General features: G+C 41.5%; 1 protein-coding gene across 4 annotated transcripts in view; it reads left to right on the forward strand.

The window, feature by feature from the left end:
- CDH11 (cadherin 11) overlaps positions 1–21,604 on the forward strand; it is an 81,823-nt gene that overhangs the window by 27,198 nt on the left and 33,021 nt on the right. For all 4 annotated transcript variants that reach the window (XM_014261077.2, XM_088062108.1, XM_088062107.1 and 1 more), the window contains one exon: positions 12,731–12,852. The gene's annotated coding sequence lies outside the window, so the exon portion shown is untranslated. The remainder of the gene's footprint in view (positions 1–12,730; positions 12,853–21,604) is intronic.

A 21,604-nucleotide genomic window follows, 5' to 3' on the forward strand; every position in this document is an offset into this window, starting at 1 on the left:
GCCCTTTTTACTTTATTTGAGACAAACTTCAGCTCAGCTCCTTTAGTGCAATGTATTTCTTTTTCCACCAAGATCTAACGAGTGCCAGCCAGGGAGCCACTGTGCCTTTGCTAGCACAAAGAGAGCAATAGGAGCTGAAGAACAAGACAAAGCCTTGCAAATCCCATTTTTCTGCCTTGCAAATGCATATGTACTGCCACTGAAAAATGCTGAAAACCCAGTTAATTTTGTCATGTGATTCGAAATGCAAAGGTCCTGTGTTCTTTAAGTGTGGGCAATAACCTTCATTCCAGTGCTCATATTATCTCTTCTCCCCCTCTTTAAGTCTAAACACATATCAAATCTGTTTGATCTGCAACCCCAGATCAAGATATTATTTGTGTGGAGGGCAGTAGAAAACATTGTGAAGTATCTCACTATTTCTCAATACCAGCTCAGTGGGTAAGCTGCTGATGCTTTAAATATATAATGTGAAAACTATAATGAGAAAAAGTTTGGATTTATGCCAAAAAATTTAAAACCTTTATGGTGGATTATACTGTTTTGCAACTAAATACCGCTTTTCTCCAAAGCAACCCATTCCCTCACGCAGCTAAATACTGCCATATGTTTAAATTCTTGCAGGCCTCCTAAGGCTGACCCAGAAGAAATGTCAACAAATGTTTGTGAGTCCTTGTGGCCTTGTAACATTTCCTTTAAAAAGTGAAGAATGGAACAGCAGGAGCTGTAACACTCCCCCAGAACAGACATACGAAGGCATATGGCTGACATGGGAGCCTGCTGGCTCTTCCAAGATTGCTGGCTTCATTCTTAAGGATCTTTTTTTTAATTATTATTCCTCAAGACAGCTAAACTTGTCTTTCTGCTTGCTGAGTTTCTCTGTTCTGCTCAGAGCTGATTTTGGGATGCCCGGGGTCCTGTACAGCCCCTGCTGCACCATGGGAGAGCCTACAGGTTGTTCCTGAAAGTGGCAGATGGGGAAATCCAGGGAGGGTGAGATGTGGTGACTCCAAGCTGGGGATGTCCCAAAGGATCTTCAGGCAGCTCTGTACACACAGGAGTTTGGGCAGCTGGCAAGGTTTACTCCGTAGAGCATAAACCCAGTGCTGCCTCTAGTTCTGACAATCAAAATAAATTACATTTGCTCGATGGTGCTGAATAGTTGCACTTAACTTTCATTGCAGGTGTGGGTTTATTACTACTTAATTAAAGGGTTTGAGTTTACTGATATGGGGGAAAATCTTGGAACGTACGGTATCTCAAGTTTTTTGCAAGTCAGAGTGATTTGTGTTTGTTAAAACCATTAGACTTCCAATAGAAGTTGTACTGAAAAAAATCTTTGATGCCTTGGATCACTTTTCTTCTTCCCTGTAAATGTCCTGTTCTCCAACTATTATTTTTAATTAATTAAAATATTTCTGTGCTGTACTGAGGTAACTCCAGTCCTAGAAATCTCCAGGACACAAAACAATCAGCTTTGTGTAAAGGGTAAAAGCAGCTCCACAGCTCAACTTCCAACTGCCCCTGCTTCATCTTCCTGAGAATGTGCATTTTTCCTCCCTGTTCCTAAGGCACTTGGGAATATCTGTGTCCATAAGTCCAGCTCTGCAGGTTTATGTGTCTCAGAGGCTGCCCCAGGCCAGCTGGGTGAAATTGTGCATTGTCACACAGAGAAGGAAAGCAGCGTGTGACTGTGCCTTGGGTGCTCATCCAGATTTCTTTTTCTGATGAAACACCAGGTCTTGCTCTGCAAGTTGCAACTTTTTATAATTTTTGTCTCAGTCCATTGTACTGTGTTTGTGGATATGCAGTGCTTTAAACCCTGAAATCTTGACCTTTTGAGTTACAGCAGTGGGTGTTTCTCAATACCACAAGATATTTCTTCACAAAGTGTTTTGGAAGGTAGTTTTTGTAACTGCTCATAAAATTACACTGTCTTGATGTGGGGGACTGGTGAGGTTTGTTTTCTCCAGTGTGGCTTGGGCAGTTTCTGTGCCCTGAAAAATAAGGGCATAAACCCAGCATTTGAATAAAATGCAAACTATAAAAGGAAAAATCCAACATTTAGTGGAGTTTCTGTGGTTTATTCCTCGTGCTCTTTTTTTCTCTTGGCACTGCAGTTACAGTAATAAGAAAACAATAATATAAAAACAATGAACATCTTGCATGAGATTGACAGAATGAATAATTAGATTTCCTTCTCTGAAAGGGTGTGGGGAAGCTTATTATTGCCGTTTGAAACCTCTCAAATGAATTTTGTGAAGTGTTCAGCCATAATTTAGCATGCAGAATGCTGGCTGTTAGAAAAGGCTGCAGTGTAATTATCAATTCTGTGACTGGAGAACCAGCGAGGTGTTGAAGCTAAGCTGTCCACACTCTCAGGTAAACTCCTTAGGGGGCTTGTTTCCCTGTAACTCAGGCTGACACTATCTGAAAACTAAATAACAGGTTTGTTTAGCCATGTTGAGCTGTCAAGTACTCATAGTCTCACAAACTCGAAGCTGATAGCAGAGACGTGAGTGTGTGTTTATGTTCTCCGAGCAGAGAGCTCACCAAACTGAACATTAAGTGTGCAGACAGCCTCGCTTTGGCTCAGTTCCACAGCACACATATGGAAAAAGGTTGGCTCCCTGAAGAAATAATTATATGGCCATCTCGTTCTGGGCTTAGAGCATCTCAGCACTGGTTGTGAGAGTAAACTCTGTCACCTTTGCGGCCGTTCGCAGGCGCAGGCGTTGGGCGCGGTGTCCAGCTGCTGGAGCTGAGGAGCGCAGGCCAGAGCCTGCGGCTGGCACACGGCGCCTCAGGCCAGCCCCACACCGCGTCCTGCCGTGCCAGGCTCAATGGGCAGCTCTCAGCACCAGCCCTGGGCCTTGGCTCGCTGGGGCCCGGCAGGCCGGGCACGCTGTGCTGTGCTAAGCACATTTATTCAGCTTCAGCTCGGCCTGCAGCTCGGGCAGGAAGAGCTCACATCTGCCACAATGCACCGTGGAGATACTCCCAGCAAAGCTGCCCAAGGCCACCCAGGAGGCTTTGGTTATGGCGTGGAACGTTCTTCCACCCCTGTCCATTTCAGCTGAAAAGGGAAAATGTTACTGCTGTATAAAAATTACTGCATTTATCTATTTTAGATAAGCTTTTGACAAACAGACTTTTCTGTACTTTTGGGGAGAATCACATTTCTGCAGAGCTGGTAAAGTGACTCTATTATTATTATAAAGTTATCTTTGATTTTTATTAGGAATTAAAATCATGGAATCATAAAATCATTTAGGCTGGAAAATCCCTCCCAGCGCAAGGAGTCCCAGCTGTGCCAAATCCCCACCCTGTCCCCAGCCCAGAGCTCTGAGTGCCACCTCCAGCCCTTCCTGGGACACCTCCAGGGATGGGGATCCAAAGCTCCCTGGGCAGTTCCAATCCCTGAGCTCCCTTTCCATGGGGAAATTCCTGCTCTGTCCCCCCTGAGCCTCTCCTGGCCCAGCCTGAGGCCGTTCCCTCTCCTCCTGTCCCTGTTCCCTGGCAGCAGAGCCCGACCCCCCCGGCTGTCCCCTCCTGCCAGGGACTTGTGCAGAGCCACAAGGGCCCCCTGAGCCTCCTTTGCTCCAGGCTGAGCCGCTTTCCAGCTCCCAGTGAGGTTATTTTCATGCAGTCTTCCATTTTCTCTAGGGATGTTGACACTGGGCACTCCTTGCTCAGTCCCAAAAAAAGCCACTGAAACTTAAGACAGTAGTTGTGCTTCTGAAATCTGGTGAAATAGTGAAGACAGGTTCTCAGCTTTCAGCCAGCGAGAGCTTGTTGCTTTCTTAGTGTTGTTTTGGGGTATTTTGTTTGGTTGTTGTTGTTTGTCGGTTTTTGGTTTTGGGGTTTTTTTGGGGTGGGGGTTGTTTTGTGGGTTTTTTGTTTGTTTGTTTGCTTGTTTTTATTAGGATCCTTTGATTTTTCCTAAATGCATGCTCTTGTTCACTGAATATGAGTTTACCACTTGATTGCCAGTGGTACCGTGGAGCTCATTTATTGTTATTTAAAGAACTGCCTACAGCACCTAGGACTATCTCCACCAAGCAATATCACTGACAGATACCAGCAGGAATTCTACCCTAATTGTGCAGTTTCTCTGGAATATGCAGAGCACTTGCTCTGTTATTGTTTGGTTGTGTTATTTCTACTACACAACCATTGTTTGGAAGAAACTGCCTAATGCATTTGCTTGTAGCTTGTAATAATTACACCACAGAAAATTAAAGCCTTGGTGTTATTTGGGCGGCATAATAAAGAGCACACAAATGTTAAATATTAATATTTTCAACTATTCTGGTTCATTTTGGCTGTGAACTTACTTCAATATTATGAACACTTCATTACCTGCCTGCAGCTGAAATACAGATATGTGGTCAAGTTACAGCTCCAAGGAAGGCAGGTTAGCAAATAACAAAGTAACTTAATGAAAAAATATAAGTGTGTTGTAATTTCTGGAGTGATATCCTGAAATTATAGCAGGTGGAAAATCATGTCATCTTTGCTATAAATATTGCTGAATTTCTGCAAGAGTCTATTAGTTGTGAGTAGGAACTGCACAGCAGGCATCAAGAAGTGCTCCTAGTCGTTCCTCATCTCCCAAGTTCTTACTCACTGATATTTAGATCTGCTTTTAATGATATTTTCTTTTAAATTGTATATATATATATATATATATGAAAAATATACATAAAAATAAATGTGTATATATGTTATATATACACAAATATATTATATTATGACAGTATCAAAATATCAGTTACTCAGTATTGTTCACTCCTGAAAACTGAAATTACCACTTAAAGAGGATTTGGGTATGTTGTTTATTTTAATCAGTAATATTTATCTTGTCTGTCTGCATTTTCCTTAGGCTTTCTTTTGTCAACATTTAAAGACTGCTTCATGGACAAATTAATGTGCTTGACATTGCTTTGTCCTTGATTGAGAAGCCAAGTGTGTAATGTCCTTTGAGGAAACACAAAAGGAAATGAGGAAAAGCCAGCGAGGAAGGACAGAGACAGAATGGCTTCTGGGTGACCTAAAATGAATTTACAATCCATTTTCTCTTCCTGCCACCCTCCCTAGATCTAGACAAGCCATGACCTCTGGGAGTAGAATGGAATAGGAATAGGCAAAGGGATATATTTGGTCCAGAAATAAGACTGAATGAAACTTTTTTAAAAGCCTTACAAATGTTTGAAGAGTCATTGCTGGGTTTGCAATAGGCTCCCCAGAATGAATCATGAATCTTCCTGGGCTGACAGAGATATTCAGTGAGTTGAATGAGGCTCACAGAAATTCAGAAACATCAGATCTCTGTGGTGGCTTTGAACAACTCCTCTTTATTTATTAATAAGAGGAAGAAGGTAGGAAAAAATGTCCCTGAGACCAAAGAGTTTTGTCTCTCTTGAGTCTCTTGGACGTATTCTGAGCTATTCTCTTTTATGGTATCTCTGATGTCCCAGAATTATTCTTCCTTGGGTGTCTCCAGTGGACCTGGAACCAGCAGGATGATTTTGTAGAACATTTATATAAAGATTTTTCCAAAGGTTAGTTGACTTTATTTTCTGTGCTGAGTGTCCCCTACAGCTTGACTAATGGGGGCATTCAGCATATACTTCAGTGGCTCTCAGTTTTTAGGCTTTCTTTTCAGGTCACTAGAAAAGATTGATAAAAGAGAGCAGAAGAAAGCCAGAGGAAAGAAATAGAGAACAGCCTCCTGAAAGATAATATAAATAGAGCGCCGAATGCTACTGTCAAGACAGCCTCTGCTATGAATTTGCTCTAGAGGAAGGATCTGGCCATTCATGTTTAGTGGAAGAAAAGCACCAAAGAATAGGAAAATGGTAAGGGGAAGAAGCAAACCAGAAGAAATCCCAAAACTGTAGGGCAAATTTGCCATAAAAATCTTTCAGAGCTGACAAGCTCCCAGTCCGTGGTGTCTGACATCTGCTGCCAGTGGAAGCTGAGCTCCACTGTGACTCAGAAGGCTTCAGAGCAGCTCTGTGTGCCTCCTGCACTGGCAGGAACTGATTTGGTATGCTCTGCATGTAGAATTTGCTTTTCCAAGAGAGAATATATAGAAGCCTTTTACTGGTAGCAGCTCAAGAACAAGGGCTTGAGATAATCTGCTAGACAACGAAAATAAAAAGTCAAGTTTTAGAGTACAAATGAAGTGCTTTTCCCACATGTAGGTAATTTGAATTATATACAGTGTGGTACATAGAAATATTTATTTAAGCATGAAAAAGTTGTATAATCTTTAATTCATATTTATTTACATTCATATATATCTATATAATGGTGCAGGCACAAAAAGCCTGTAGCTGCTTGCAGTGGATCCAAAATGCTTCCAAATTTAGATTTTAGAGGAAGCTCAGGGAACTTGGAAACATTGAAGCAGAGGGCTTGATTTATGATATTTAAAATGACAGAACACACCTGCCTGCAGGCCTCCCAATCCACTTGTCTTCCTGGTACCTGGATAGGATGGGGCTGCAGCAGCATGAGGATAATTAATACAGACTTCATCCTCCAGGGCCCATTGTTTGCCTCCGGGCCCTTGTGACCCAAAAGCAAGAAAAAGCTGATAAAGTCATATTGTACTGGGTGAGCAGAGGACTGGGCACTCGTGATTTGCAGAGGGCTTTTGGAGGGAGGTTAATTTGTTCCTTGTGGGCCCTCATGAACCTTTTCTGTCCTGCTGGGTAATTTGGCTTTAGATGGGTGAGATTTGGGCTTTAGTCTGCAGACTGTTAACATTCTGCAAAGCACTGAGATGTGGTTTTGTCTCTCATGAGAGCACACAGCTATTCTGCTCCTGAGTTTCCTTTCTGCCCTGGTTTGTGCTCTCCCAGCTGGGTGTTGGGCTGGTGGATGGGGTTTGGAAGAGGATTTGGCAGAGCTGCTCTGCTCTCCCTGGCTCCTTGCCTGTGCCACTGCACTCAGCAGTGTGGATGGGCAAGGGATGGGAACACCAGGGAAAATATTTGGGCAGAGTATAAAGTCAGAATAGCTCACAAGAAAGCGAAACGGTCTGTTAACCTGCTTAGAACAGAACCTTGTTTGTGTGAAACCTTCTCTGCAGCTCTTGTGTTTTGTCCTTCTCATGTGTGTCCTGTACAAGGCATCCCGCTTGAATGGAGAGGTCCTTTCCTTCTTGATAAAGATACAGGGCTCTACAACTTCTTGAGTCAAATTCTGGTTTTGAGCCTCATTTTATGTCAGGCTTCTTGGGTTGAGAACAGCTCCTGCAGGACTGAAGCCTGTGTGTGGACACAGGCATTAACCCTTCCCTACCTCGGAAGCAGAAGGCAGCAGAGTTGATCTCAGGTGCTGCAGTGCTGATCTGGTGCAGGGCAGTGAAGGGACACTGTGTGCTCAGCACAAGCATGCTCCTGCCTGCTGCAGGGTGCTCAGGAGCAAACAGAGCAGGGAAGGCACCCCCAGCTCTGAAATCAGAGTTATTTACCCTGTCACTGGGTGTGGGGGGAAGGCAGATTATCCAAACTCTGCTTTATCCTTTCTGATGCAGTTCTTGTCCTTTGCATTGTTCAATCCATCAATGCACATGATGCATCTTTCAGCACAAGACAGGGAATCCTTACCTGTCCGTGCCCACACAGAGGCCCTGCTGCTGCTGCTGTCAGCTGTGGACATTAATAAGGTGACAGCCTCAATTACCTAAATGAACTTTGAATTTGGAGCTGCTTTTATGGAGTGCAGTTGGACCAGGTGACCTCCAGAGCCCCTTCCCACCTGAATTACCCTGGGCTGCTGTTGCTGACTGTGGAATTCCCATTGCTTGGCTCAGCTGCCTGGAATAAGAGGTAAAAGACAGATTCTCCTGCAAGGTGATTCCAAGCATGAGCTTATTTAGTTCTAAGATAAAGGCAAGCAGGAGCAATTTTTATACAGCCAAGGGCGCTCATCCTGGTCAAGGCCTCCAAATCCATATTCTCCAAAAGGGTTAAATAATCCCTGTTGTACACTGAGATTTAAAGCCCAGTGCAGATTAAGTTTTTTCTACCTAAACAGAGATTATTCTATATAAAAATACAGTGTGGTGCTGTGGTGTGTAGCAGGGACTAGAATAAAACTCAGAGAGCCGGCAGGAAGCAGATTTTGTTGAAGCTGTGTTCCTGAAATGCAAATTGCAGAAATAATCAGAATAACTTAATGCAAATTATATTTGTGCCGATGATCCAGCTTTGGGAGAAAGGGGAGTTTGGGCAGTGCATAGCACAGAACAGCAAACACCAAAAAATGGCATTGAGGAAATAGAGTTTATAAACGTTATTTTAAGACAGAACTTATACCTACATCTTTAGAACAGTTAATTATTCACTGAGGAGAGAAGTGAGAGAAGAAATGGGGAAGCTCTGCACCCAAACAGCGGAGATCCTCAGCTGGTGTGTGTGGGAGCTCTGCATTCCAGCCTCTTTCCTTGGAGTTTTATATGGATTAGTGCATTTTTCAGAGGTGAAATGTTTTATAGTGTGCCTTTGTTCACTTTCAGCAGTGGCTCCAAGGTTAAGTGATGTGTGGTGGGGACAGAGTACAAATTCATGATAGAACCAGGGAAAGCTCACGTATTCCTAAACCTTTGTGATGGTGAGCTCCAGCCTGCATAATTTTTATTTTAAATTACATTAGCTTCCTTTCTTTATCCTTTTTTAAAAATTTTACCATTATTGTTGTTGTTTATTGCATACATTCCGAATATTTAATATGAGTGATCTGTTTAATATGCAGGTTATGAATTTCTGCATTTTTTGCAGGCTTGTAATAATTAATCACATGGGGAAAAAAAGCCCTTCAGTCACTCAGTCCATTGGCCTGGGCTGTGTAAAAACCTTGTTCTTTGGATTTGAATAAGTAGTTTATGATCAATAATTCAGTCAAGAAGTTTTGCCTTCTCCAGGTTTTAATTCAGCCATACAGCTGTCTCCTGCACTTTGAATATGATCAGCACTCTTTGCTTGAGCAATAATTTAGGGTTTTTCTTTAATCATTGTGTGTGGTGTCAGTTGTGTTTCCATAGGCACTTCTCCAGTAAATTGTAATCAAATAACCATTTATTTGTAAACCTGAGGCAATGCAGTTCTGACTGGGTTAGAAATGCTTTTTGAAGTATCATATCTGTCGTGTTGCTTACGACAATATATATGGAATATTTTAGTCTCTTTCAGTCATTTCTGTGATATTTACAAGAATTTCCATTGGGCTTGAAAAGAGTTGCAAAAATCTGGCACCATTTCATTTCAGAAACTCATCCCTGGTGTTTTTGGATCTCTCAGTAAGTGGGACCTAAGCATGTGTACTTAGAAATCCACAGTTAAAATCCTTTTATGATTGTGAGCAATTTGTCCCTATTTCATTTTACACTCAGATATGCTCCCATGTTTATATCTGGAACTGCTCTTCTTGAAATATTTAATTTTAGGGGCACAGTGGATACAATTTTTCTCCAATTTGAAATCTTCGTGGATTTCTAATATTTTTCATCTTTTTGATAAGAGTAATGTACCTGTGTGTTTTCTAGAGGGACAAATGTGTGTAGAGTGCATCAGGAAAAGGGAAAATTAAAATAAACGGAGGTTTGGGGTGGTTTTGGGTTTCCTGTGCATAAATATCATATTTTGCATGCACCTCGATTGTATTGGTTTATTCACTTTGCCAAACGGCCCACAAAACCGTGAATATTTATTTAGTGGTATTCCTAATCGTTTTTCTAATAGGGAATTATTTGGTTACAAAGAAAGACATTTGTAAATGAAGCAGATAAGCCCTTTGGCAGACAAGGAGTGTTTTGTCCAACACAAGAATTCTATTGTCCACTGCTTTAGTTGTCAAGTGCCTGGGGAGCCCAGGATTTATGATGATGTTACAATGGCCCTTTCAGAGGGGACTCTAAGAAGCTGTGAGATTCCGTTCCTCTGCTTTTCAGACTCCCAAATCTTTTTATCGTGCGAGGACAATGCCGGATTCAGCTGCTGCTTCGGCCCGTTTCACATCAGGCATTGTGCAATAATTACCATAGTGACAATGGGCAGGGGGCTCCTTCCCCTCTCCCCAGCCACATTGCCAAACTGCTCCACTTGTCACTTTGCATAAACCAGCTCTGAAGCCACGACTTCTTTTGCCCCAAAAAGTCTTGTTGGGCCGTGTGCCTTAAAGAGCCACCCTGGCAAATCTGTTTGGAACATTGGAACTGTTTAATGGATTTTTTTTTTTTAAGTTTTATTGTAATTGGACTTTGAAACAGCCTTCTGTAAATACAGCTGTTGGAAGGGTTTGGCTTTTCACGCTTTTGTAAGCATTATAAAGTTATTGGAATTACTGAAGGCATATTCAGCTGCAGAGAAAAGAGGAAAATAAAAATGTTATACAGTAAATAATAGGTATCTGATAAATGAAATGGTAATAGGAAGTAAATAGGTATCTGGTACCTAAATATCAATTACTCAGCTAAACTGTTCTGTCTACAGTCACAAGGATGAAAATAGCCTTAAATGATGTTTTTAATGAAAAATGACATCTGTACGATCTTCTCCTTGCTTGATGATAATATGAAGATTTATTTACTTCTAGTAATGGTTAATGCTACCAAAAAAAAAAAAATCTGTTTGTAACCCCTGATATTTGTTGAAATGCAGTGTGACTGAAGAATAGAGGCTGTAATTGGCAGTGATTATTTATTATAATTTATTATCCATTGTTCTTTAAGATGCTTCCAGCCCAGCCCACTCTGGTTCCATGGTTGGTCCTTTTGCAGGTGGCCAGGTGGATGCACAGGAAGAAGTTAATGGAGCTGCAGGTCAGGTGGGGACTAGCAGTGTCTGTTATCAAATCAAAGGCTTCTAAAAGCAAAACAAGAGCTTAAAAATTGGATGGTAGGGATATTTAAGAGGATATTTTGAGAAGTCCTTATCCAAGGAAATTCAAATGTCTTGGGCATAAAGGAATCTTGAGCTGCAAAATCATCAATAAAGATGTTGTTTTCTGTAAAGATACTGAACAAATTATCAAAATGAGGGAGTTTATTCAGTTCCAGTCATTCATATGAATTGTGAATTAGTTCAAAAGGGTCCTTTATGAAAAAAAATTACTTACAAAATGAATATATTTCAAAGTGCCAAAGGTACTTATTTATAGCATGAATGTGTGGAGTACTTTAACAAACCAAAGTATTTTATATTAGTGGCTTGGTCATCACACAAATCATCACTCCACAGAGCTTAACCTTAGCAAAATCCACTGTCTAGGAATGTGCTTTTATGGCACGTGTATTCCAAATTTTTAAAAGAGACTCAACATATTTGCAGTTGTCAGAGGCCACAGAAGCCACGTGACTTTATTTCTTCCTTTGATGGAGCAAGAGTGAAATATGTTTGTGCAATGTGAATATAAAATAGTCAGTCAATGCCTGTTTCCTTTTCAACACTTGTGCTAGGAGCTCTGAAATTTTGTGCTGCTGAACTGGGTTTTTTGCAATTAAAACTTGATTAGTTTAGTGGGGGTGAAAAGTGAAGGATTGATACAGATCCTGTCTTTAACAGTTAAACACTACAGAAAATTGCTGATTTGGATCTATCAGCCCAAATTAGAGAGCGTATTTTTTAATAATTAGTTCTAGAAATTTTCTGTTAATAAATTTGGAGGTACTGGGGAATCTAGCCTTATTTCCTTGGGTGGAATGAATCTTCGTCCTAGAATTCAGTTAGGGCTCTTTAAGTGTCTGTCAGGGTCCCAAATGAACCTCAGGAATGCAATGTCTGCACCAATAGGTAACAACAGATCACACTGAGTATTTCCTTTGCATTCAGCCACATTAATTACATTTTATCTATATTTTAACTTGTGTAGGGGCATTATCAGAAGCACCTGGGATGACGAGCTGTGAGGATGACTGCTCTGTGAAATTGTGACCATCCTTAACTTACCAATTTAAATTCAAGACTTGTCATGAGAAATGATTCAGCAAGTTTCTTTTTGTTTCTGCTCCCTTTGTCCAGACTGACTCAACTTCCTGCCCCATAGATGAAAGAATTGTAACCACTGAAACAGCTGTAGATGAACTTCTTACAGGCAGAGGCACCTCTTACTTGGTTTTGTTCTTTTTGCTTCAGATGTTTTATCTTATGTATTTTTTCACTACTGTAGTGGCAGTTCAACTTCCTAAAATAATGTTCTCCCTTTTCCATAATCATGATAAACCCACTAATTTTCTAATATGCCTTTAGAGCACTTAGAAATGTTCAAAGCACATCTTGCTTGGTTAATGGCATCTGCAGCTGTTCCTTTTTTCACTACAGTGTGTCTTGTCTTGGATAATGTTGCCAGAACAGATTTTTTCCATAGATAACACAAAAGAGATGTGAAAGAATTTTGATACAGCCTCAAGCATTTTAGTTATGGGAACACTGCAGCAAAAGTGAGTCTGTTAAACGTTCCAGGTTGGATGGAGCTGGGATGGTGGGAGGTGTCCCTGTCCATGGAAGAGGTGGCACTGGGTTATCTTTAAGGTCCTCTCCAAACCTGGCCTTCTGTGATTCTAGGTAAAGGCTATTTATTAATTATAAGTAGTATTTAATTACTTGTCTTTAAACTCTCTTTGGGCTGCTCTGGTAGTTTATAGGCAGACTTTGGTTTCCTTTTATTATGATCCCACCACTGGTTTGGATTTCAAATGGCCTTTTTTCCTTCTTTGCAGCCAGAGCTGAAGTAGTGGCTGAGTGGCAGTAGGAGGCTGACAGGTGTGGCAGCTCCTGAAGTGGCATTTCAGATGTGTGGAATATGCTACATCAACTGGCAGCAGGTTTCCAGTGGGTGAAGGTAAGTCCTGCATCCAACCCCATGATCTCCTGAGGGATGTCAGGGATCCATGGCTGGGACCTTGTTTCTGTAGTGTCCACGGTGTTTGTGCAATACAGGGAACATTTCTGCAGGCACTGATCCCTCAGAGAGTTTAACCAGAGCTCCTGAGAGCTCTCAGCTGTAGGACACAGACCATCCTTCTACCTCTGTACAGCACAGTTTGATAAGGGACAAGTTTTGAATCCCTGTTGTTGAATTTCTTGTTTAAAACATCAGAATATCACTTGAAAATTCACAGCAGTGGAGCACTGAAGAACAGGAATGTAAGACTTTTTCTGATGTTTAGGTTTACAGCTGGAAGTGATCAGTCAAACAGGTTTATACTTTCCTTAATCTAATGAGTGAGTAATTAATTCCATGTTTGGACTCTTTTTCTGATGTTTTGTGCAATACCATTGAGCTCAATATAATTACTCAGACTTGGGTTGTGAAATTATCTTCCTGGTGACCCTTAGGCTTCAGAGAAGGTGGAAAGTGTCGGAGTAGAGAGTGTGGGAAACTCTAAACCTAAAAATAGTTGGATCTGCTGCTCTTATGCCTTTAATTTTTCAACTCCTCTGAGATTCTCAGTTGTGCTGTTGCTGTGATTCCACAGAGGTGAGAATTGCTCACTTACATAAGTGTCTATTGTTTGTTTTTAGGTTTAACACAGAAACAGATTAGGTGTAATAGATAATAAATATATAAACACTATCATTTTTACAGAATCAAAGGCAGGAGCCCACCTAATTTGTGTGGGATAAAAAGTACAATGCCAGGATATTAAAGCTCTTTGTCTTGCTGACTCATTCACAGTTTCTACATTCACTCAGGTCCTGCTTGACAGATGCTTCATTTCTGTGAAAATGCCCTTGAATTACAATTATCTTATTTCTGGCAGCCAAATGGACCAACACTTCAACATCCTTGTGAGCAGCTCTATGGGCTGTGTGTGTGTGGTGTCCTCAGAGCTGGGGACAGGACTGCAGCAGCCAGGCTGGGTGACACCAGCAGAGCTGGGTTCAATTAACTCCTGAGCAAGGGCAGAGCTCAGCATGGCGGATTCTTGTCCTGAACACAAAAGCCACATTTTGCGAACAGTGCTTAGCCTTTGTGCAGATTCAGTTTCTCAACTGAACGATTCTAAAGAGGGTGTGGTTTGAAGCTTTCCTGACTAGGTTTCAAATTCATTCTTGGATATGAAGAAGACATAAAGAAAATATCTGAAATTAGTTCTGTATGTCTCTGTTCCATGCACAGTTACATGAATTCACCTCTTTAGACATTTTCTAATACCTCAATTCATTATTTAGTTCAAGCCCCTTTCTACTCCGCTTGTTCTTGATTTCAGAGTCACTTCCAAACAGACTTAATTTTTAGAAATTAAAGGACTGTGAGGAATAAGCTTAAAGGAAAACATCCCATCACTCTCACTAGTATGTGAGATAAATGAATTTTAACTGGGTCCCAGTTAAATTAAAATTAAAATTAAAACCCCAGTTTTATCTGACAGTGTTGTGTCTTTTTTCATAGACTTCTTTGCATTTCAGAGTTAAAGCAGATAATTTGTGAAAGCTTCCTGCAGAGAGACTGTGGGATATTCCCTCTGCTTGGAGTGTGAAGTGTCTCCCTGCAAAAGAGGAAGAACAAGAGCTGCTTTTGTTGATTATCATGTAAACCTGTGATTCCATATGCTTCCTAAATTCTCTTCCCTTCTTTTGAAGAATCTTTCTTAAATTACTTCCAGCTGTGCCTATTCAGGAATGCAAATTTGCTGTTACAGTATCTGGATAATGACAGGAGCTGAGAAGGTAAAATATTCATGTTTAACTATTGTTGATGGAAGAAGGAGCAGTGGGGCAGACAGCAAGGCCTGCTGAGCTGCTGGGGGCTGTGACACAGCCTTGGCTCACTCACTACAGAAGGTGACCAGGAGCTTCAGGAACTGGGAATATCCTGACTGGACATTTCCTTCCTGTGCTACTTGGACTTTCTAGACTGAATTTCAAGAGAGACTGAGGGTAAGCATAATAGATATATTTCTCTATGATTATATTATTCTGTAAAGCATCCCACATGAATAAAGGGTCCATAGGACCCAAAAAAAGAGTACTCTCATAGAATCATAAAATCATATAATCCTAGAATGATTTGGGTTGGTAGGGACCTTAAAGCCCATCCAGCCCCACCCCTGCCATGGCAGGGACACCTCCCACTGTCCCAGGCTGCTCCAGCCCCAATGTCCAACCTGGCCTTGGGCACTGCCAGGGATCCAGGGGCAGCCCCAGCTGCTCTGGGCACCCTGTGCCAGGGCCTGCCCACCCTGCCAGGGAACAATTCCTGCCCAATATCCCATCTATCCCCATAGTCCTCTGGCACTGGGAAGCCCTTGCCCCTTGTCCTGGCACTACAGCTCCTGATGCAGAGCCCCTTTCCAGGTTCTCTGCCCCTCAGATCCTGGAAGGTTGTAATGAGTTCATCACACAGGATGAGAAACTGAAGTTCACTTCCTGAATATAGAAATTAGTGCTGTATAATGCATAATTTGACTCTTTCATATATAACATTTAATTCTTATGTAGAAAGACCATAATGGTAAAAGCAGGCTGTTCCTGATGTACAGAGCAGATCTTGGAAGGAAATTCCTCTATAGCTTTGTTTTTACATAGATGCCACGAGGAAAGAAAATTAATTTTCACTTGGAATTCTCCTGTCCTGCATGTTGAACCCAGCCTACATGTCAGAGCAGAGTGTTCCCCCTCCTGTTTTATCCTGTCTCACACCTCTCACTTTGCTTCTCAACAAATATCCGCTTCTGCAGGTTTTTAAAACCTGAATTTTGAATTCTCAGTGTCAACCCACAGAACAGACACTCAGTGTACCTGCAGGATTAGCTCATTACATGTATTTTAGGATGGATATTAGTAATCTAAATTAAACAGGCTCACATGGGAGGGCAAAAGCTTTGATTTTTGTAGGATGACACTCCAAAGTACAGGGAATCCCTAGGTGGCTCTTAAAGAAAGGCATGAGAGTGAACTGTTAAGAAGAGTGTCATTTCACATAGTCTGTGCAATGAGATGGAGTCTGAATTTATTACTTCTGCTTTTTGGTTTTCTTCAAGACCTTGGTTGACCTGAAAAACCTTTGGAAACATTGTTAGGATAATTATAAGACAAATTCTGGTCAAACAGATACCAAAGAAGAATGATTATTTTGTTAGAAATTGCAGAGGCTTGAGACATCAAGTGGGGAAATGCATTGACACTGTCCTGTCTCTGATGGTCTCAGTACCTCCTAAGATGGACATTTCTGGTTATTATCTGCTTTTTGATAGAAAATTACTTCCATGCTACCTTGAAAGAATCTTGAATGTAGAAGAACGTTGAAATGAGTGATTTGTTTTTGGAAACAATGAACTCGTACCTGAGCTGAAATTTAGCTTTTCGTGGCAAAATGTTTGTTCCAGGTGGAATCCTGAAACAACTGAGTCATCCCTGCATTTTCCCAGATTTCTGGGGAATCCCAGCCCTGTCTGGGCTGCAGTGTGGAGCCCTGGAGCAGGATCTGGAGCACCCTGCCTGGGCTAAGGAATGGGATACTCCTGAAATCCTCCCCCAGGATGAGATTCCCTAAGGAATCTGCACTGCACAGCCTGCAGAGATTGGCCAGCAGAGAAGAAAGGGCATTAAAAATTTGATCCATTGACTGAAAAGCTCCCCAAAACTCCAGTCACATCTTGGTCAAAATAAGCTCCAATACTTGGAAATTGTGCTCTGATAAAATGAACTTCTGACAAAAGTTCCACAGTTACTTCAAAGGTAAAAAGTGGGAATTAAAAGCTAAATCAGAGTCTTTCTGAAACAATTTTAATGGGAATTTATGGAGAAAACTGTTGTCAGCTTTAACAGTAAATATATAAATATACAGTGTGTATATATCCACACACATATATACCTATGTACATATATATGTGTATATATATATATACTTGCTTACTTTGTGTTTTAATAATGATGATGATGGCAAGGAGGAGAATAATAGCATATTTAAAATTTATACTATAGTGTCTCCAAGAAAAAGTACACACAGCCAGGGATAGAAAAATAAGCCCAAGAGAAAACTAAATAGTGTGCCTTTCACATATTTATTACATATGAAAAGATGGCTGGGCTTGAAACCCAGCCTTTCAAGGTTTCATATGCAATAAAAGGTATTTGAATTCTACTCAGATGTTAGTTTGCTGTGTCAAAAAATGGATGTATTCTCTATGCCATAAAATAAATCAAAATCTAGTGTATTTAATTCTTTTGAGGTGTTTAACCCAGGCAATTACTACATTGTTAGTCACAGTTGAAGAAAAACTTCTTAAAAATGTGTCTTGCAGGAACGCTCGCTGATATAATCATGCAGCAAGTGCAATTTATGTGGCTTTCCTCATCTGTATAAATACTAATAAAGACACACAAGTGGTGATTGGTAAAATCTAATGTAATGCAAAGATTTTTCCCTCTCCATTCCTGACAACCTGCATTTGCAACCACTCAGTTACTTTTATTTTTAAATGGCTTTTCAATTACATTCTGCTGCTGTAGGGGAAAGCTTTTTGACAAAGGCATGACATAAACCATTTCTATTGCAGCTCCATCATAGTTCCCACAGCTAAACTAGACTGGACAGTTCATTAAAAAGAAAAATTAATAGTACAAGGTTGTAGGGAAACAATAACAGATTATGACTGGCCTGTGGCAGCCCACTGAATTCATGTAGTGGAACAAAAGTGATTCCCTTGTCTCATAAATGAAGGTTTGTTCCAAGGTTTTAGGTGAAGTCTCTCCTTCTGTTCCTTTACAGGAAAAAGCTGTCCAATTTGTGGTCTATAAAAGCAATACTTGTAATTACTGCAGGAGAGTTATGTGGATTTTTTTGGGATCGAAAGCGCCCATTTGATAATCATTGAATACATAATAATAAACATAACATCAAAGAGAATGGCATAGAACACAACAACTAAACAGATACATTAAAGCAAAAAAGAAATATCTTCTCAGGGCTGCTCTGGGCAGGAGGGACAAAATGAGAATGCAATCAGGACTCCATACTATTTTTTCTTTTCTAAGATAGTAACTGCTCTAGACCAGGCTAAATTTGCTAAATTCAGTGTACCAAAGACAAAGTGTTTGTAGTTCCATGGCAGTTCTTTCAGGTCTGCTGAAAGATGCTACCTGTGTAGCATCATGTGTGATTTATCTCTTGCTTGAGGCTGTTCCTAAAGGTGTAACCAAGTCCTAATGCCTCCCTCCAGACTGGAGTGCATATTTTCCCCAATTTCCTCAGGGTTCTGTGGCTCAGATTTTCTATGTATTTCTGGTATGTGTGGCAAGCAGACAGACACAGACTTCAGTGCTGTAATCTGAGTTTCATTATACTGATGCTATAAATTCCTGTCTCAGAAGATATTTCAAAGAATATGGGCTCTGGGATGCATTACCCGCTTCTTTTGGCCAGTAGCCACAGCCTTCTAATGAATTCAATGGGATAACGGGAGAGGCCAGGAAAGGGGAAGTCTGAGCCAACATAACATTTGGAATCAAAAGCAGGACTGACCCTGAAGGATGTTTTCTGGTTCTGTTCATGAACACAATCTTTTAGAAATAGCAGCCTAAAACACTGAATATTCATGGTCATGGCATCTGACCCCCTGTCCTTTTGCAGCTTTATCCCTACTTTTACAGGAGAACTTGGCCATTTGGCTTCCAATTCTCCCTTCTCTTCCCCCAAGATAGAAAAGCAGATTACATAACCTGCACAGCCTGGCCACTGTGAGAGGCCTCCTGGCTCAGGTTCATGCCATCAGCTGTATTTTGTGAACCAGGGCTGCACTGAAGCAAAAATAACCAACCAACCCAAAGGCTCTGCCTTGACCTCCTGAGCTGCTCTCATACTTTCTTACTGCAGGCAACATGTGTGAGTTACAGGACACTGGGGAGAAGATATTCCACATTTATTCCAGGGAATGTGCTCACACAAACATTTAGCACTCACTAATGAGGTGCTCATCCCAAGGCTGGGAGCCAGCTGCAGCTTTCACTGCTCTGCTGCTCTGTTCATGAGCTCAAAGGTGCCACCTGTGTCTCCTGTCCCCTCTGCCATGTGTGAGACCCAGGACAGAACAGCTCCATCGCAGGAACAGGCTCACCCCAAGGACAGCTCAACAAAGACTGTGCTGTGCTGTCTCCCAGTAAAGCCACTGACCCACTGCTTATCACCCCTGCACTGCTCCCAGCATCAGCAAAATGACACCAAAGTTGTGTACTCAACAAATGGAATGACCACTTTTCTCCTTGTAAGTCTGTAGTCATTTGATTTGCTTTATATTTAACAAACACAGAAATAATTAACTGTTTAAGTGGGAAAACTTGCCAGCTAAGAATAGAATGGTAATGACTTTTTAATAACTGCTAAAACTCCTAAGCAGGGGCTGGTGCTTTGTTGGGTCAGGGTTATCCAGGTTGCCTCTGCTCCCCCCGTGCTGCTGTTCCATCTGTTTCCTCTGCACAGGTCACACAAGGCTGACACGCTTCCCTTTGTCCTGCTGAGTGCTTTGCCCATGAGCAGTTAAGGAGTTACATCCAGGTTCCTTGAAGTCTCCACCAGTTCAATCTGCTGCAGCTTGTTGAGCTCATCTAACTTAAAAGAACAGAAATTAAAAGCCAACAGTGTTCTGCTGGCCTAAATTCTAAAGAGTGTAACCAGAGTTAGATTTATTATTACTTGAATTATCAGTTCAGTCACACTGAGCTCTTGTACAAGCTATGTACAGTTAAAATTGATAAGGAGGAGCTTCCCAGTCCCTGCCTTTTCCTGGTGGGAAGAAACCATCAGCTGCCTCAGGCAGAGATCTTGAGGCAGGATGGGAGCGGGACTTTATCCCAGGGAATGCAGGGATGGATCTTTCTCCCTGCACCCAGACCCATTACTGTGTTTCTAACACGTTATTTTTCCAGAGCCACTGTTACGTTTGCAGCTATGAGGCTGCACTTTCGCCTCAGCTCTGCAGGGCACATGCCAGCCTGTGTTGCTGTGAAAGGTGATTTTCTGGGTGTTGAACAGCACCCTCTTCTCCCTGTGTTATCTCTGAGCTTTGTGCAGCTCCCAGGCTGCAGTGGTTCCACAGCTGAAGCACTGCTGGGAGCAGTTTCCAGCCCCACCACCCTCCTGTCCCTGATTTCCAGATCTCCTCTCTCCTCTGTTGTCTCCTGGCTGCACAGGTAGTTCACTGTGTATGGACTAATGCATTGTTATTTTTACCCCTTCACTTCAAACATAAACATAATCCCCCTTTGTGTTACAACACAGAGTCAGCCTGAGCTAAGCAAAAAGCCTAAGCGAATCAGGCCAGGCTCCTTGGTCCTTAGAAAACTTGTTACAGCCAATTAAATTAACCAAACCCAAGGTCTGGGTAGGCCAAAAGTGGTGCTGATGCTGCCTAAGAATCTGGCTGGGTCCTGCTGCCTGTGCAGGCAGCTCACTCCAGCTTGGGCATGTCACAAGCAATGGTGACACCATCCTAAGGGTTTACAAGGTGCTGAAATTTTAACAAGTTCACGTTATCATGTGGAAAATTATTTTTTACACTATTTATTTAAGCCCCATTATTAAATAAGCATTTAGTAAACATTCCTATTGGCAATCTCATTCTCACACCATCATTCATGTCACGTATTATAACTGGGTTTAGTTAAAGCTGTGTTTACAAACATAATACAAGTGCCCATGCTTGACCTTCGTAATTATTCATCCTTCTTATGATATGGATTTTGCCATTCCTTGGGTCTGATTCTAAGCTCACTTGCTGAAGCTTAAGCCAGAAGGGGTTCAAAAGATTTGCACAGAGTTTTAAAAAAAAAAATCATGTTAAGTTTTTTATAGCAATGTTTACCCTGTCAGCCATCCATTGGAACAAGAAATATGTCTGTCTACTCAGAAAGATGTTCCCTGTTCTTGGATGAATCCCCAGATCCAGTTTCTCCAGCTGGTGCCTGTCTGGTGCTTTATTCCCTCTGACCACTGGATTTCCAGGAAGCTATTTTTTATTGTCCTTTTGCTCAGCCTTGTGAGTTTTTAAGTTGAAAACACTGTCTTTGGGTCTTCAAAGTGGTGAGAAAACAGAGGGTTAGCTTTGCAGACAAGTGCTGTGTCATACTGTCCTTGGGTGGGATATGGTGAAGGCTCCATAAAGAAATTCAGTTCTGATCCACAAGAGTTCTCTTATGCAACATTATCTCATGTACCAGAGAGATTTAAAGGAAAAGGAGGATAGGAGCTTCAGCATCACACATAAAGTAAAACATAGCCAAGGAATGAAAAGCTTTAAATGGAAAGCCCCATGTTCTTTGCAATGTGAGCAATACCAACAAGCACACAGAATTTAAATTCTGTGAAGTCTGAGCTACCAGACTAAGCCAGAGAACAACGTGAGGGTTAGCTAAGCTTGTTCTGAGGGTTAAATCAGTGCTGCTTATCAGGTCAATGGCAAATCTCCACAAATAAAGGGGAATCCTTAGCAAAGGTAAAAGAACTTAATCTGGGAAAAAAACCCAAAAACTCATGGGATGCTCAACATGCTGCACCTAACAATTTTAGTCTGACTTGGAGCCAAAGCCAAAGTACAGCTGGAACATAAAGTTATGTATTTGGAAACTCATTGGAGCTGATGAATGGCCACACA

Source organism: Pseudopodoces humilis, chromosome 14, assembly GCF_049639895.1.
Source record: "Pseudopodoces humilis isolate 2021_Gansu_Grassland_sample_001 chromosome 14, ASM4963989v1, whole genome shotgun sequence".
In the NCBI taxonomy this organism is placed as follows: domain Eukaryota; kingdom Metazoa; phylum Chordata; class Aves; order Passeriformes; family Paridae; genus Pseudopodoces; species Pseudopodoces humilis.